The sequence below is a fragment of the Perna viridis genome, chromosome 4 (genome assembly GCF_037379345.1).
Source record: "Perna viridis isolate PV_CMFRI_1.1 ecotype Kerala chromosome 4, ASM3737934v1, whole genome shotgun sequence".
In the NCBI taxonomy this organism is placed as follows: Eukaryota; Metazoa; Mollusca; class Bivalvia; order Mytilida; family Mytilidae; genus Perna; species Perna viridis.
The window spans coordinates 45,566,627-45,582,096 of record NC_142448.1 but is presented as its reverse complement, the minus strand read 5'-3'; the positions used below and the strand labels follow the sequence as shown (position 1 = coordinate 45,582,096).

Sequence of the window (15,470 nt, the reverse complement as noted above, 5' to 3'; positions counted from 1 at the left end):
TAGGTGATTTTAGTTCATCAAACTGAGTATGATAATATTTATAGCATTTCTTGAATATACATGTTAAAAGTGGGATAAGTTTGAATAAAATATCACAACTCATACGTTATGCCTGCAGAGCTTGCCAAAACTACACGCGGACTTTTTGCACCATGCTAGACACTTCTTACAGTTAGGCTTCTGGTTATTTTGCTACAAATTGAAGTCATTATTACAGAACTTTTATAGTCGTCATCATTAACTAGTGGATCGTTATGGTGTATCCAAATCCACCATGAGAGCCGGATTGTTCACCGTATCATAGCTTTCTTTTCCTCTTTTGTCTATCACACATGTGACATTTAAAAGCAACTCGGCGGATATTTCTAGAAAAGCAGAGGACGCTTACCCTACCGATGCACCTGGTCCATACTCCTAGTTTTTGATGGAGTCCGGTTTGCTCATTTACTTTTGTACGTTTTATTTTGGTTATTTTATGTTCTTTGTTGACGTGCGTTTCTGTTTTCTCTGTCTACTTTACCCTTGGAATATACTCTCTTGATTACCCTATAATTTTGGTTCCAGCTTTATTACTCTTTCAGGAGGAAAAGCAGGTAATATAGATATAAAATGAATAATGCACTGATTATTAATATAAAAGTTTTAGTTCTTTCATTCTCACATCCAATTTTAAGGCAATTCTTCCACCCTATTACAGCCCTTTACCTCAAAAGATTTGTTTATGGAGAAAACTAAGTTTTTTACCATGCATATTTTTATATAAAGGCCGTTTATTTCTACATAAAGAAATTATATGTTTGTAATTTCACTGTACCCTCTGATAAGATACCACAGCGTTATATGCTCTGCACGTTCTAGTACAGAAGTAATTTAAATAACTTGAAATAATCAAGTGTTTGAGGAAAAAAAGTATGACAATCTATTGTTTATTTATTTCCGTCCGTGCGAAAACCAACAGGGTAGTCAAGGACGGTAACCCCCCCCCCCCCCCCAGGCCACTCACTCGTGCTTCATTCTATAGGTTCTTCTTATAGCATATTTTTTTTTACAACTATGGCTTATACATTCATTTCTACATAACATTTTTGGCTATGATTATGGCTGTTAAATTCACGTGTAAATTTTGGATTTATAATGACACTTGTTCAATTCTAAAAGTTGACTAATCTAACCAACAATAATCAGTTTTCAAACTTAAAAAAAAAACATTGGTTAACCCCTTCACCAGAGGCATGGACTTGAACGATCTTGTGTGGCGTTAGTAAAAATGCGTAGTGACGTTGCGTGCTAGCACGGTAAAACCCGGTAACTACGCCCGGCTAGACAAGGCAGTCTAAATTTAAACACACTTTTTTGCTCAGCTTACACTTTTCGGCACTCTAAATAAGCATACATGCAATTTTGGTAACTAAATTTCTAACACTATCAAATACTAAATTTGCACTTCACCTTTGGATATTTACAAAACCACACAAATTTGGCGCTAAAACGCACAGACTATTTGTCAATCTAAACCCCAGTCCCTCCGTCTTCTGGGTCCGACTGGTTATTCTTGGCTCTTCTCCAATTTTGGCATTCCCATTTTATTTTTATTTTTACTTTTCAAACTTCTTCAATCATTTCGCATCTATTAGGCCACATATTAATAAATCACCCAATCATATATCCTTATCTATCATTTCTTTTAATAACTATTTTCTATTTTCTATTTATTTATTCATTTATTAACAAGTTTGGCCGTTTATATAAATATACGAAATATTTCTTAGTTTAGAAAGACATATTTCTTTTTAATTCAATTGTGAATTTGTTTCGAATTGTCTTTCGGTATTTTTTTTATTTTTGTTTTTCAACTTCGAAGCAAATACAGCGGTACGTTGGGACGTGTATTCCTAGGCTTATTAAACCGAAAGACAATTTAAATCCTAATTTTCACATGTCATCGTATTAAAATTCCCTGCATTACAGCGTATGGAGGGAAATTTTTATACTTAATGATCGAGTAGACACAAGACATGTAGTTATTGGTCACGTGGCAAGTGCGATTTGTCAGTTCCTCATAATGCACTTCTACACCAGTTCATACGTCTCAAATTCATTTTACACATAGAACTCGTGGCTGTTGTCATTTTGATTATATCTATTATATGAAGTTTGACATGTTTTAATTTATCTCCATTTATAATAACTGTCAGGATAATTCTCTTGAGACAGTTATCGGACTGGCTTTTTATACAGGTTTCCATTCCTTTTAGTATTTTCAGACCGACGATATCTTTGTTAAAGAGAGTTATTGTTTCATATATTGAGCTCATATTTAATTTATTTATGGTATAGCAAATGCCAACGTAACAATTAACATATATGATTTATTTTGATGAAAGGTAATAATAGTATTAACTGTGTCCTCTTAGGTATCTTAATCATCGCTACCTAGTGTCGTCTTTGTACTGTGGGCTATCGACAATCGGGTAAAATAATTTAATTTTAATTGTGTCTAAGAGTATAGCATAAATATTGATGATTTCGTTGATTATTGTTTTAAATTTGAATTTTCGTAAAAAAAAGTTTGAGCGCACCGGATGTTTTGATTTGAAGTTGATACATGTTTACGTAATGGAAGCTACTCATTTTTAATCGGGACTCTAGTCTTACTATCCTTTTGAAGTACACTTTTTATAATTTATTATTGTCTGGTTAAAGGGTCAAAAGTGCGGAAGCGTATTAGGGCCACTTGTTTTTAAATGTCGACTTTAATGTTGGAATTATTTACTTCAAAAGGGATCATCGCCCTAAAAATATTTCTTTTACATTTCAATTTGATTTTGATTTTTTTCCTTTAAAAAATTCCTGGTTCATTTTTGTTTCCACTCACTTTTTTCTTAATGTTTTTGAAATATTGATCTGATGTTTAGTATGTAGGTTTTTATTGATGAGTTACATGCAAAGGTTGAGTTTTGTTCTGATCTGTTGATTTTTGATGAATTACTGATTGTTCTGCAGGCGGAGACATTCGTGTCGTACCGACACATCTGGTTAAATTATGACCCTCCACAAGTGGTCAAGGCATATATTTTTCCCGTTTTCAGTCGATCATTCCAGGACAGGAGTTTTTTTCTTAATCCCTTAATATTGATGTGACCTTTCTTCACTCTATGTCCAACAATCGTCGTCGTTGTCCTCTGTTGTCGCCGTCCGTTAACTTTTTCAAACCTCATCTCTTCTGAAACTACTAGACAGATTGTAACTAAATATTGCTTTAATATTCTTTTGGGTATTTTAACAATCTATATGTGATTTTTTTTATCTGACATAATCATGGCATCCATTACTAAACATAAATCATTATAGACTGATCATATTGCAGAATTTTGCAAATAACTCAAAAACTGTTGGGTTTAGCGAAAACCTGGAAAAGATGAAGTTGCTCAGCATGGTGACACGGACCTATGTCGGAATTTTCGGAACGATCCTTTTAGGGGTGTTGGAGTTTTCAATTTGGGTCCTGAAAGAGTTTTGTTACCAAATTTGAAAATCTTCTTCTTTGAATTTATTGGTGTGATTGTACAAAAATGTAACCGAACTTTGTTTGAATGTTCCTTAGGGTGTCTCTAACAATCTCAGTGTTGAGACTTTTGCTACCACAAAATAATGTGGCCACTGTTACTAAAACATACCATAGGGATCAAATTACTGAGTTTTGAAAACAACTTAAAAACCAAATGGGTTTAGCTTTGTTTTTATAGTGTAAAACTTACCAGCATAGCGAGACGGACCTACGCCGAAATTTTTATAAAGATCTGTTGGTTGGTGTTTGGCTCATAACCCTGGAAGAGCCAAAAATTACTATTAAAGATTTATTTTAAAACCTGCTAGATAACTAAGATGCTCTCTATTGATCAAATGATTCTTACTACAATATTACGTCTTGGTCAAAAGTCTAATTGCAAATGGTTGCTGTACAAATAGGAAGCATTTGTTTGGTACTATCAATAACGTTTCTATAAGCGTGTGTATTTAATATAATAATCGTTCGGTAATCCCCATATGCACGAAACGTATGTGTCGCTTTAACCAACTTCACGGATCGTAAATATACTAAGCACATTCTAGACTTTTAAAGAAGTATTCTAAAGGATTCATATAGACAAACAGCGACTGAATACAGTCTAAATTTAACGCCACAGTGCGTTTTAGACCCTCGAGGCAATGTTCCAGCTATTCCGCCATTTTGACCCAAAAACTACTAATGGCTGCGTGGTTGATAGGAGTTAGGAGTATTTAACCGAAAAAAATGTCCCTAATTTCTAAAAAAAGAATCTTTTTACAGTATAAAAAATATAAATATCGAAACAATCGACAATCGGGCTAATGACAAATTTATGTATTATTTATGTAGAAACATAAATGTTTGCCACCTTTCATTTTGTAAGCCCTATTTTATTATTCTTATAACCTTCCAGTAGGTTTAAATCTTCCTGATGTACGTTGGAATTGTGAAACATGTAATACACGCTTCGAATAGTTATGATCAGAAATGTTGTCCGGTATTGGTTAAAAAAAAATATGGTATCTATGAACTGCAAAACGTATTTAAAGATTTCTTTTATTTAATTTCGATTCATTTCATCCTGTTTCGTTTAATTGAGATTTTATTTCGTTTTATTCAAGACATTGGTTTCGAATATTTTTTATCGATTCTTTGTGTTTTGTTTTGTTTCATCATCATTTTGCAATTAATAAGTACATAATAACTCATAAAATGCTCAATCAATTGGTATTCGATAATTATATTCAATTATACCAGAATTGGAAGATTTCCTTTGCAAATTTGTGTTCAAGTACGCATGATTTCACCTTGAGCAAGGGGGTTCAAAATGAGAGCAAAATTATTTAATTGTCTTTATCGATTGAGGTGCATGGTATTTATCCTGGTTCCCGGGACTAAGTTCCAGGTGTTAGCTACTAGCAATACACTCTCACGAGAGTCTAATTGCAAATTGTTGCTGTACAAACAGGAAGCATTTGTTTGGTACTATTATTATTGTTAATTTAACTAGGCAAGTTTTGCCTGCACTTAATTTTGCCATTTTTTTTTGGAGATAAAATACATCCAGGAAAGGCATAAACGATGCTCTAAAACGCTATCTCCGCGGAGCCTCGCCCTCTGGACCCCCTACCAGGGCTCCGCCCTGGACCTATTGGGGGCCTTAAGCGGCCCCCAGACCCCCTGACGTAATTTTGCCTACACTTCAATTTGGCCTCAGCTATGCGCCTGGATGTGTTAAAAAGGCTTTCAGTGTTCATTTAAAAATTAGATATCTATTTGCTATGATTGCCCTCCATATGTGTCTTTATTCATCTATGTATCTATTATTGCTCTGTGTCGTCTTCTGTATGTAATACTAATTGACCTCGTTTAACACATTTTTTTATGTGTCTGGGCGTATATAATAAAACATATGAAAAAAAGAAATCATTAAAGCTAGTGAATATTTTCTGAGACTGGTATCTCAAAGTATGCACAAATGATGCTACCACAGTGCTATTCTCCTGAACCTGAAGGTACAAATCGGAGTTTGGTGTTGTACATAAGACCAAGTTGATAATACAACTGTTTACGCTCCCTGGAGCGTATAACCATCATTAGCAAACGCACCGCACGGGAAATACTCATTACAATTGTATGCGTACTGCTACAAAATAGGGTTTAGGTCAGTAAGTTAATAATGAAGATATATTTTTGAATGCCACTCAGGTTCTTTTTTCTTGTTTGTTCGTGTCCGTCTGAGTGAACTCATGCGCGATATGGACAATTTAAACATAGTCATATGATTGTACTTGTAATATTGTTTTGGAATTATTATGGGAATGTTTTCTAAGGGGCAAGACAGAGTTCGTTCTCATTGTTGTGTCCCTTGCGTCCATCGAGTCCCAGGCTGTGGATCAGTCCCCAGCTTTATTTTATCTATTTATTCATATTTCTCACCTGTCATTAATATTCATATATTCTGCTAAGGAATATGATTCTTATAGAATTATTTCCCAGAATTATATGTAAGCTATATGTAAAGACGTAGGATAGTCGGATTTTCAATTGGCCAGCATTCATAGAGACAAAAGTAAAAATAATATTTTACTAAAACTAAATAAACTGAACAAATCAAACAAAACTAAACATATATATACAACATGCAAATGAACATAAATAAATGGGCATGCAAATGAAAGTATGTAAGCAAACAAAAGTCACAGTTTACACACAGTAAACAAACTAAAAATTGGTTTAGTAAAATCTAATACATCTATTCAATCATCATCATTCACCATAGCTCCTACGGTACACCATAATCAACGGTCAAGATCTAGGACGCAACGATTTCTGTAGACTTTCAATATAAATTCAAACTAAATTTCACTATTTCAATATATATTCATTTCTGATTCGAATGGCACACTATAATTTTCATTTCTCATATAAATCAACCCAATGTATCATTCAAATTGATCAATACACACTTTTCGGCCAATATAAATTTCAGAAATAATTAACACAATTCTTGTGCTGAACGTCCACGCAATACTTCAACATTTCACCATATACACCAACGGAAAACTAATTTCAGCAAATTTCACTGTGTAACATATGGAACTGTAGGATATATTAATGCAACATCCCAGCTAAATAACACCTTCTATAGCTGACTATAAATATTACAGCATCCGCTAAATTACGGAAATATGGGTCGTTGTTCACCGTACAAAACTGACATTAACATACGGTATTTAGGTAGATCTATGTCAAAAACTAGGACGATAGCATTTGTTTCCTTCAAAACGGAGCACAAAACTGGATAGGAAAAACCCCTGAAACAAATAAATTAACCCAAAATAATTAAATGTTCACTCAAAAATGGAATTTAAACGATAAACTGACCCGCCACGTGAGAATTTAAACTAAAGGCCTGTACGACACGCCATACAACGACAGAAATGTCTACACGGTCACAAACAGAAATAAAACGCTTACCTGAGCAGATTCAACATATTTTCCAATGAAACTCCATGTCCTGAACTGACAATTCTGAGACCTCACCAAAAATGTGAACTGTGAACTTGGACACTACACGTCCAGTCACTTCAAAATCTAACTGTGCTCTGCCTAACCGTTTTACATGTATAAATCACCCGTGCGTATACGTATGGCGGGAGAATCATTGAGCGGGTATTACTTACTTGAAAAAAAAATGCCTAGATATTTGTGTACAACATCTATTTCAAACTATGGGCAAAATAATAAATTAGTAAATGCAAAAATGAAAATAATATAATGAAGTTCGTTACACTATAGTAGGGCCCGTCTTCCTTTTTTTCCATCCCGATCTTATATTTTTTCCTCGATGTCAACCATGTTTGTATTTGGCAGACCAAAAGTAATTACTTTGGAGAGTAGGGTATGTAAGTCTCGTCACGTGACTCCGTGGTTTCACGAGGATGGGTCCTCGTCTATCATTCAAATGCATGGGGAATCGTCATTAACATAGCATTGAATTCAATATATCGAGTTCTACAAGATAAAAATGGTAGTATATGGAAATACCGTCAAAGGCCACGCTACCAGTGAAATACCACTTAACTATACACTTGCACTTGAAATATACCTACACACCAGTGAGGGCGTAACAATACGATTTAACATATAGGGTCCGTTTTGTTTGGTTTGTTTGTTGTTTGTTGGGGTTTAACGTCCGAGCAGCAACATTTCAGATATATTCAGACAATGAACATGAAATGGATGATAAAATGAACATGAAATGAAAAAAAAGGGATGGGTCACAAGGATAATAGGGTCGACAAATTTTGATTGCTACTGGAAAAAGGGGGGTGGGTAAGTTCGGGCAATTTAGCCTCCTGTGGCGGAGCGCAAAGGTTCCTACTCTTATCGAATACCACAGCAGGGTTCTTTAACGTGCGAGGAACGTGGCATCTTTCCCAACACGGTGCACCACTATGGTTTGCGGTCAGGTTTTCCGTATTATAGTCTGACAACCCCAGCATGCAACACGCCAGGGGTACCCCATTCCACCACCTGGGGCACACATCCCAGTTGCTCTGTGGGCAGAGCGCCTAGCCCCCGGCTAGGTTTCTGAGCACTATTTAGTCGCCTTATACGACAAGCTTAGCGCTGCTGCAGGCCTATTCTTTTAACACCCGGACCTGTACGGGGCCGTTTTGTTTGGAGGGGGTATTTTTGTTTGGTAATTAAGACTAGACTTAAACGAGTTTGGGTGTTTAAATCAAGCCTTGTTCCAGTTTTCAATTTAGTATTAATACGATGCGACTGATTATATGAAAAAATAATCATAAATTAAACTGAACTTTCGTCATTAAAAATTCCCAAACTAAATTATTATTCGAAATTGAGAAATTCAGTTTAATTTAAAAAACGAAATATTTAGGAGGAGAAGCCTTCTCTAATAACTTCGTAATGCAAAAAAGTTGTTAAGTCTTTCAACATAGAAAATAAGCATTTTTCCGACGCAGTCGGTATGGTTTCACTTTTTACTCTTTGGCCTTAAAGACGCTTCTCCATGGAAACCCAAGTCACCTAACCTAAATTCTGTATTTCTATTGGCCAAATACTGTTAACTTAGTGGCGTTCTAAAAACTGTATCAGAAATTCGAATTGCGTGCCATGTCTTATTTCCTAAAATGAAATGTAGAAAATTATAAGCAAAAAGAACAAATTTTAACTGCATCGGCTATCTTTTTTAAAGATAGTACTTGTTTACAGTAAGGTTCCTGTTGGCTGACATAAACGGACAAACTAAGATCTGATGTATTGTTAGTGAATTGAACCATTCTTCATAAAGTAGAATACTGTCACCCGACCTGTTTTGATCGACTGATTGTGATCACAAAATGAACCACGCTGATTTAACTGATATGCTCAAAAATTGAATTTTAATGCATAAATGTAAACTTGATATTTGTTAAGTAAGTACAGTATTACAATTACACCAATATAACCTCGATTCAGCCGATATCCATACAATTTTGGGCGTGTTCCATTTCGCCTTAGCTGTGAATTACAGGTGAATAAAGATAAAAAGATACTAAGGCGAAATGGAAAATTTATATTTTTCTGTTGTAAAACCAAAATGAGGTGTTATTACAATACTTAAGACAAAACAATTATAAAATCAATTTTTATTCGTTTTTTATTTCTTCTCTTCAAGTTCAATGTTAAATTTAAAATATTTGAATTTTTTTCAAAGTTTTGATTTTCTTGATGAAACTTCATTTTAAAAAAGATAGTTACTATTAAAATACATGTACATATAATTTTACTTTCCACGTATTGGTACATATACAATTCAGAGGCTAATAAAGATAAAAAAAACAAAACAAAAATTAAGTTCAAAAATGAATTATGATGATTTTAAAATAAATTAAGTAATGTTAATCATAATATATTCATTTGGTTTAGAGATTTTCGGATTTGAATTTGTTTCTAGTAAGAATACAAGCAATATTCCTAGGCCTCCAAAAGGTCTGTTTTGAATACAAAATAAGTACCTATATGTATGGAATAAGCCTTAATTTCACATTTCTTATATTTCGGTTTTTTTAATCTTGAAAGCAGTTAGTTATCTTACTAAAATGCTGTTGATCTTTTTCCGTGTGATTGATGTGATTAATTATTAATACACCATTCATACGTCTTTACTTCAGTTTGTGTCAAGGTATTAAAGAGTGAATAAACAAAACATGATGACGAGAACGTGATTACACTTTGGTTATTCACGAAAAAATAATGAAATTATAGATTTTCTCAATCAATATAATTATTTTCAAATGATTTAATTTGATTTGTAATAATATTTCTGATTGGTTTGTTTCTTTGAGCAAGCCAAGTTATTTTGTATTACTTGCTTGATACTGCGTCGACATGATTGTACTAAGTCCGCTGTACAAAATAACGTTTTGATAACGATCTTGGCTTTGAATTTATGAGAAATTAAATTATAAGAAATACTTGTAGTTTTTGAACAAGTAATGCGGAACCTGTAAAAAATATAGAAACGCTCCTGAAGGAAGTAGACTTGGGGTATTCTAGTCACTAAAGCGTTTGAATGACTCCTAATATGCAAGCTTCAAAGTGATATTGATGCTAAAGGGAAATAACTTCAAAAAAGGGTTCAACTGCATCATAAAAACTGATTTGTTCAACTTGTCATAGTTTGTCTTTCCTCTTTCGTCTACACTGGACTTGACTTTTTATGAGAAACTCGGCGGGTGTTTCTAGAAATACAAAGAACGCTTACCCTACCAGTGCACCTGGTCCATGTTTTAGTGGTGTTTTAAGTGGAGCCCGAGTTGCTCATTTGCTTTGTTTTTTTTTTGTATGTGTTATTTTGGTTATTTTATGTTCTTTGTTGTGTACGTATGTTTTCTATGTCTGTTCTTTGTTCTTGGATTACATTCTTTCTATTTCCGCTATAATCTCGGTTCCCTTGATTACTCTTTCCTAGAACAAAGATACTAGCCCCAGCAACTCCGCACGTTTGAAGTATTGATTAAATGTTTCAAATAGGTACATTGAGGACTATTTTTATATGGTGGGAAAATGTTTGAAATGATGCCTTCTATTGCAATGAGATTCCTTTTTATAAAATATTCAAATTGTTATATGAAAATAATCTGTCAGGAGATAGTTCGGCTAACCACTAACATTGCCAGTTTTGTAACTCCTTTATCTTTTAGAGTTTAGAAAATATATACATTTTTTTTTATAATTCCTTGTAAGACTATAAGCTTTCTGTTTTCATTTTGTTGCTTTGGTCAGCATACGACTCTTTCCATCGCTGAACTATGTTTAACAGATACGGCTGTTCCTTTGTGCAGAGGTATGAATATTAGTGCGACATTAATTTGCAACAGTAGTTGACTCAAGCAGTGCCCGACAATGCTTTTTCATCAATACAAGTCATCATAGTTTGATATTTGGTAACCTTATTGAATATTAACATGATTTTAGCCATTAATTATTAAAAATATATTTCAATGCCTTACCCTACAATCATTGAAACATTTAAAAAAACTACATGGTGAACATTTCGGAAAATTTATTCATCGATTTGCATATGAATAGTCCATACAATATCAGCTTTTGTGTGAAAATGTAATTAGGGATTTTTTTAGAGGTTTTTATATAAACAAATAGCTGAAAATTACTTACCCCTTTTGTTATTTTGGTACATTAAAAGTCTGGTATCTCTTCTTCAAAAAAGATATAATAAAAATCATGTTAAATCTGATATGTTAATCCTTTTAAAGTGAATTTGACTTAATATTCAGTTAATTATTTTAATATATTGTCAAAATGACCATAAAATACCAGATATGGTTCAGTTTGGCCAATGATTCAGATTTCTAAAAATAGCAATATTTTAGTCCGCATTGTTCAAAATTTGTACTGTTAATTTTCTTTAAAAAAAACTTACAGATGAAGCTCCACATGCAGTTTTTGTAATATAATGTGCAAATTTAACGAAAATTGAATTATGCAAAAAAAAAAAAAAAAATTGCGGGTACCCCATGTCTACTACTTAAATACATTTTTTTGTCTGAGGTTTGAATTTCCAAAATTATCAGTAACGTCAAATTATTTTTTGCAGGCTACAACTTTTTCTAGTCTTAAATTCAATACGCTAATTTAACAAATTTTCAGAAATCTCTGCCTGCAGAAAAGCAGTGACAAAATATTCATCGTAAAGATGTTCCACGCGTATTGGTACCGATTTTTAAATTAGATAGCATTCTAAATTTACACTTACTGCATGAGTAATTGAAACACTAAAAGAAATTTTTGAGCCTTCATAATTTTTCGACAGCCTTTGATACTATTTGGTGATCTTGACTATGGTCATAACTTCTGAAGCGTTCTATCAATGGGAAAACGTGTAATGCAATTGTGAATACATGTATGTGCAACCTCGTATTTTCAATGGTAAAAAAACTCAGATTATTTCCCTTGTAATGCAGGTGTCAGACAAAGAAAAAAATCTTTCCTAGAAGATAGTTATGGTAAATAATAATATCATTGGCCTTTCGGAATTATCACATTATGTAGATATAGAATTAAGTAAATACATTTAACTTTTTTATTTACTGTATGATGACTATAGTGTATTGTTAGCTGATCATGAATCTGGAAAAAATACCAAAACAGTTGGATGTGTTGAAAGATTTCTGTAATATGTGGAAATTACAAATAAATATTGACAATATTTTGTTGTTATGTTGTAACACATACAAAGAAACAAAAGTAAAATTAATGAGAAACTTGGACTCACAAAAAATATCAAATAAATAGTATCATTCTAGTTATTAAATAGTTAATTTTCATATTAATTACAAATTACAAGGGATCTATCAATATTAAAAATGTATGTAGCAGGTTATGATACCCTTTTTTTTTATCACTTTAGATCTAGGATCAGTATTGATATAGGGTCGCCAGAGCCCATGTGATTTGTAAAGCCTGACAACATCTGCAATTATCTTACATTACCGCAATAATTGGCAAACCCCATTTAGGTTCAAATACACATAGTTAAGTCCATTTTTCAGGGATTTCTAATATATCAAAATTAATTCAATGTTTATTACGCCAATTAAAAAAAACCCCAATAAATAACCTTTACCGCGAACTAAATATGCTGACTAATTAGGGCTGTACACACAAGACTTAGTGATTGTACATTTGTAATAACAACGACCAAATTCTGTCGATATATATAGTTGTTTACTTATTTTTATACGTATAATAAACAATTTAATTTTAGCTAGATATGAAAACCCTGCGAGGCTATAAATATCCATCGATCATAGAAATCAAATATAGAGAGGAATGCTGAAGCTGTCTCCAGATATTTCATGCAGGCCATGGCTAATCCAAATATGTACAAAAAGGGACAGTGGATCCGAACGGATCAAGAAATTGAAAACTTATATAGAGAAAGGGGTTCCAAGCTGTCATTTGCCAAACATTTCTTGGTCAAACGTTGTACAAAAGGGTATCACAACCCCCGAAACCATCCCGACGTATCACTCACTGTAGAGTGTATTTTATGTACGGTTACCGCCTTGTGACATCGGAACCCGGAGATGGATGACAGATAAAATTGAAATTTTGCTTGGACGATAGCATAAGAATTTCAATAATAAATTTCTCGGGAGTGATGTAAGCCTATGGTCTGGTGATAGTTTTTTTCTGTAATAATCATTCAAATTGGGCTATTTGGCCATATGTGTAGATAATACAGCTGCAGGTGCTTCAGGTGCTTTAGAACTTTAAAAGTGAATGGCTAGTATTGTCTGCATCAGACATTTTGGTTGAAATTATATTCGAAGACTTCAGCGTTTATGTTAATGTACGTGTGTCTGGAACTAGGTGCCTAAGAAACTAAGCACTATAAATGACACATAGATGTCTATGCGATATGTCTGTCTTATAGCACTTGAGCTATGAAGCGTATCAACTGAGAAATGTAGCTAGTTCGGACAAGTATCTAAGGAGACGTTTTATTTCAATGATTGTGACGGCTTAAGTTTGAATGATTTGTCAGTTTCGAAATTGAGGTCGATAAATTGAAAATTTAGAAACTGGGAAAGGTAAACTAGTAGTTCGTTGTTCAGCTGCACAGTATGTCAGAGGGTTTGTGTTCATTCATTTATCTGTTCCATGTAAACCAACATCAAACCTGGATATTACGCTTACTGGCACACTGCTACGATGGATCATGAATTTGGTTTATGTTTTTGTACTGACATTCGTAATCAGAATGGTGAATTTAAAAATAAATGAAAAAGTTCAGTACTGACCATTTACAACAAGTTTATGTCTAGATACACACATGTACGCTAGAATTCAGTCCCCGTATTTTCCCTTTATCTCCATTTTGTTTTGCAATGTGACGATTATTTGAGGCGGAAAAAGATCAAACGATCGATAAAAATTAGTTCAGTACACGAGTACTTTGATTTCTATCATGATAGTTTTCGAAATGTATCACGATACTAGGAAGGAGTTTAATGATAGTATTTATTTTCAAACTTGTTGGAAGTACAATGGCACTTGTTTGGAATATCACGCTACATTTAGGGAATCTGGGTATTGCTGTAAAATGATTTTTCTCGCAACATCATGACATTGCTGCTCGGGCGTTAAACCCCAACAATCAATCATCAATCAACACCATGATATATAGATAACTAGGAAAAGTATCATTGTAGAAAATTCTTTATTGTAACATGATATGTCACTCCTACTGTATTTACTACACCTAAACAAATTCCTCACGAAGAAATTGTTTTGATAGTGTAGTACTGGTCCATGCATTTTTGGTCTAACAGTGATTCTATTACACGCATTCCGTGCATATAAATTGAGTTGTCTCTCTTTTTATTACCCATTTGGGTTAAGCAAGATGGAATGAACAAGTGAGCATCAACCAAATTTTTCAGTTTCAGTAGCAGTCTTTATATATAAAATTCAAACAGAAGGTGATACACCCACCAAATTTACTTATATTTCTTATTTAGAAACTTACGACCACACACAGTAATAACTCTTACTTAATCAAACGGTCGCTGCGATTACCAGTATAGATTGCGTATGACTTTGACACTTTGCGAGAGTCATTGTTTTTGATTTGATTGATTTTAGTGGGAGATGAATGTATGGTTTTCTAAAAAATGCAGATACAGAAAGGAGTATTGTTTTACATGTATTAAAATTGTAATAGAAAAAAACATACTTTGTTCGGTGGGTTTTCTACACCATGATTTACCTCCACCATAAGCAGTGTATGTACTTAAATTTCTGTTGTGTTAGGAAAACTACAGATCTTAATCAAGGCTGAGTAAGAAAGCTATTTTTTTCAAGGGACAAGACATTTCACATTTTTGCCTCGTGTTCCCTGAAAAATAGCTTTCCTACTTGTTAGAAGCGGTTGAAGGGGCGGTACTCCGCGGTATCGCTGAATCTCTAACTTTTTGTATGGCACATCGTTCTGACTCCAACCTGACACATCAATATCCAAATAAAAAAGAGGAGGGTTAATACAGGGTCAGAGGAAATTTGGACTAAAAGACTTATAATGGCGCAAGCAAATGGATCAATTTCTAGGACACCACGATCTGAACATAAAGAGTACAGAACTTACCACGAAGAAACCCTACTAGCAAGCAGATTAACTGTCACAGACATTAGGAGACAGCACGGGAGGCCAATTTTTTTTTTACATCGATCGAATGATATGTCTGTTTAATAGGTCAAATAATACACGAACAATGACAACATGGTGAAAAGTCACTACATAGAAATTTTTAAAAGTGACCAATGTTCCATCCCACCCTCGCTTAACTTACAGCCCCAAAATGTGAATGGCATTTCAATGAAG

At 33.7% G+C, this 15,470-nt stretch overlaps 1 long non-coding RNA gene across 1 annotated transcript; it reads right to left on the bottom strand.

Annotated features, from left to right (window-relative positions):
• Window positions 1-6,123: 6,123 nt before the first annotated feature.
• On the bottom strand, window positions 6,124-8,019 carry LOC148620261 (uncharacterized). Its single transcript, XR_015921335.1, has 2 exons — window positions 7,031-8,019; window positions 6,124-6,867 (listed from the first exon to the last, which is right to left on the bottom strand). It is a non-coding gene; the product is annotated as an uncharacterized LOC148620261 (long non-coding RNA).
• Between the last annotated feature and the right edge of the window lie 7,451 nt (window positions 8,020-15,470).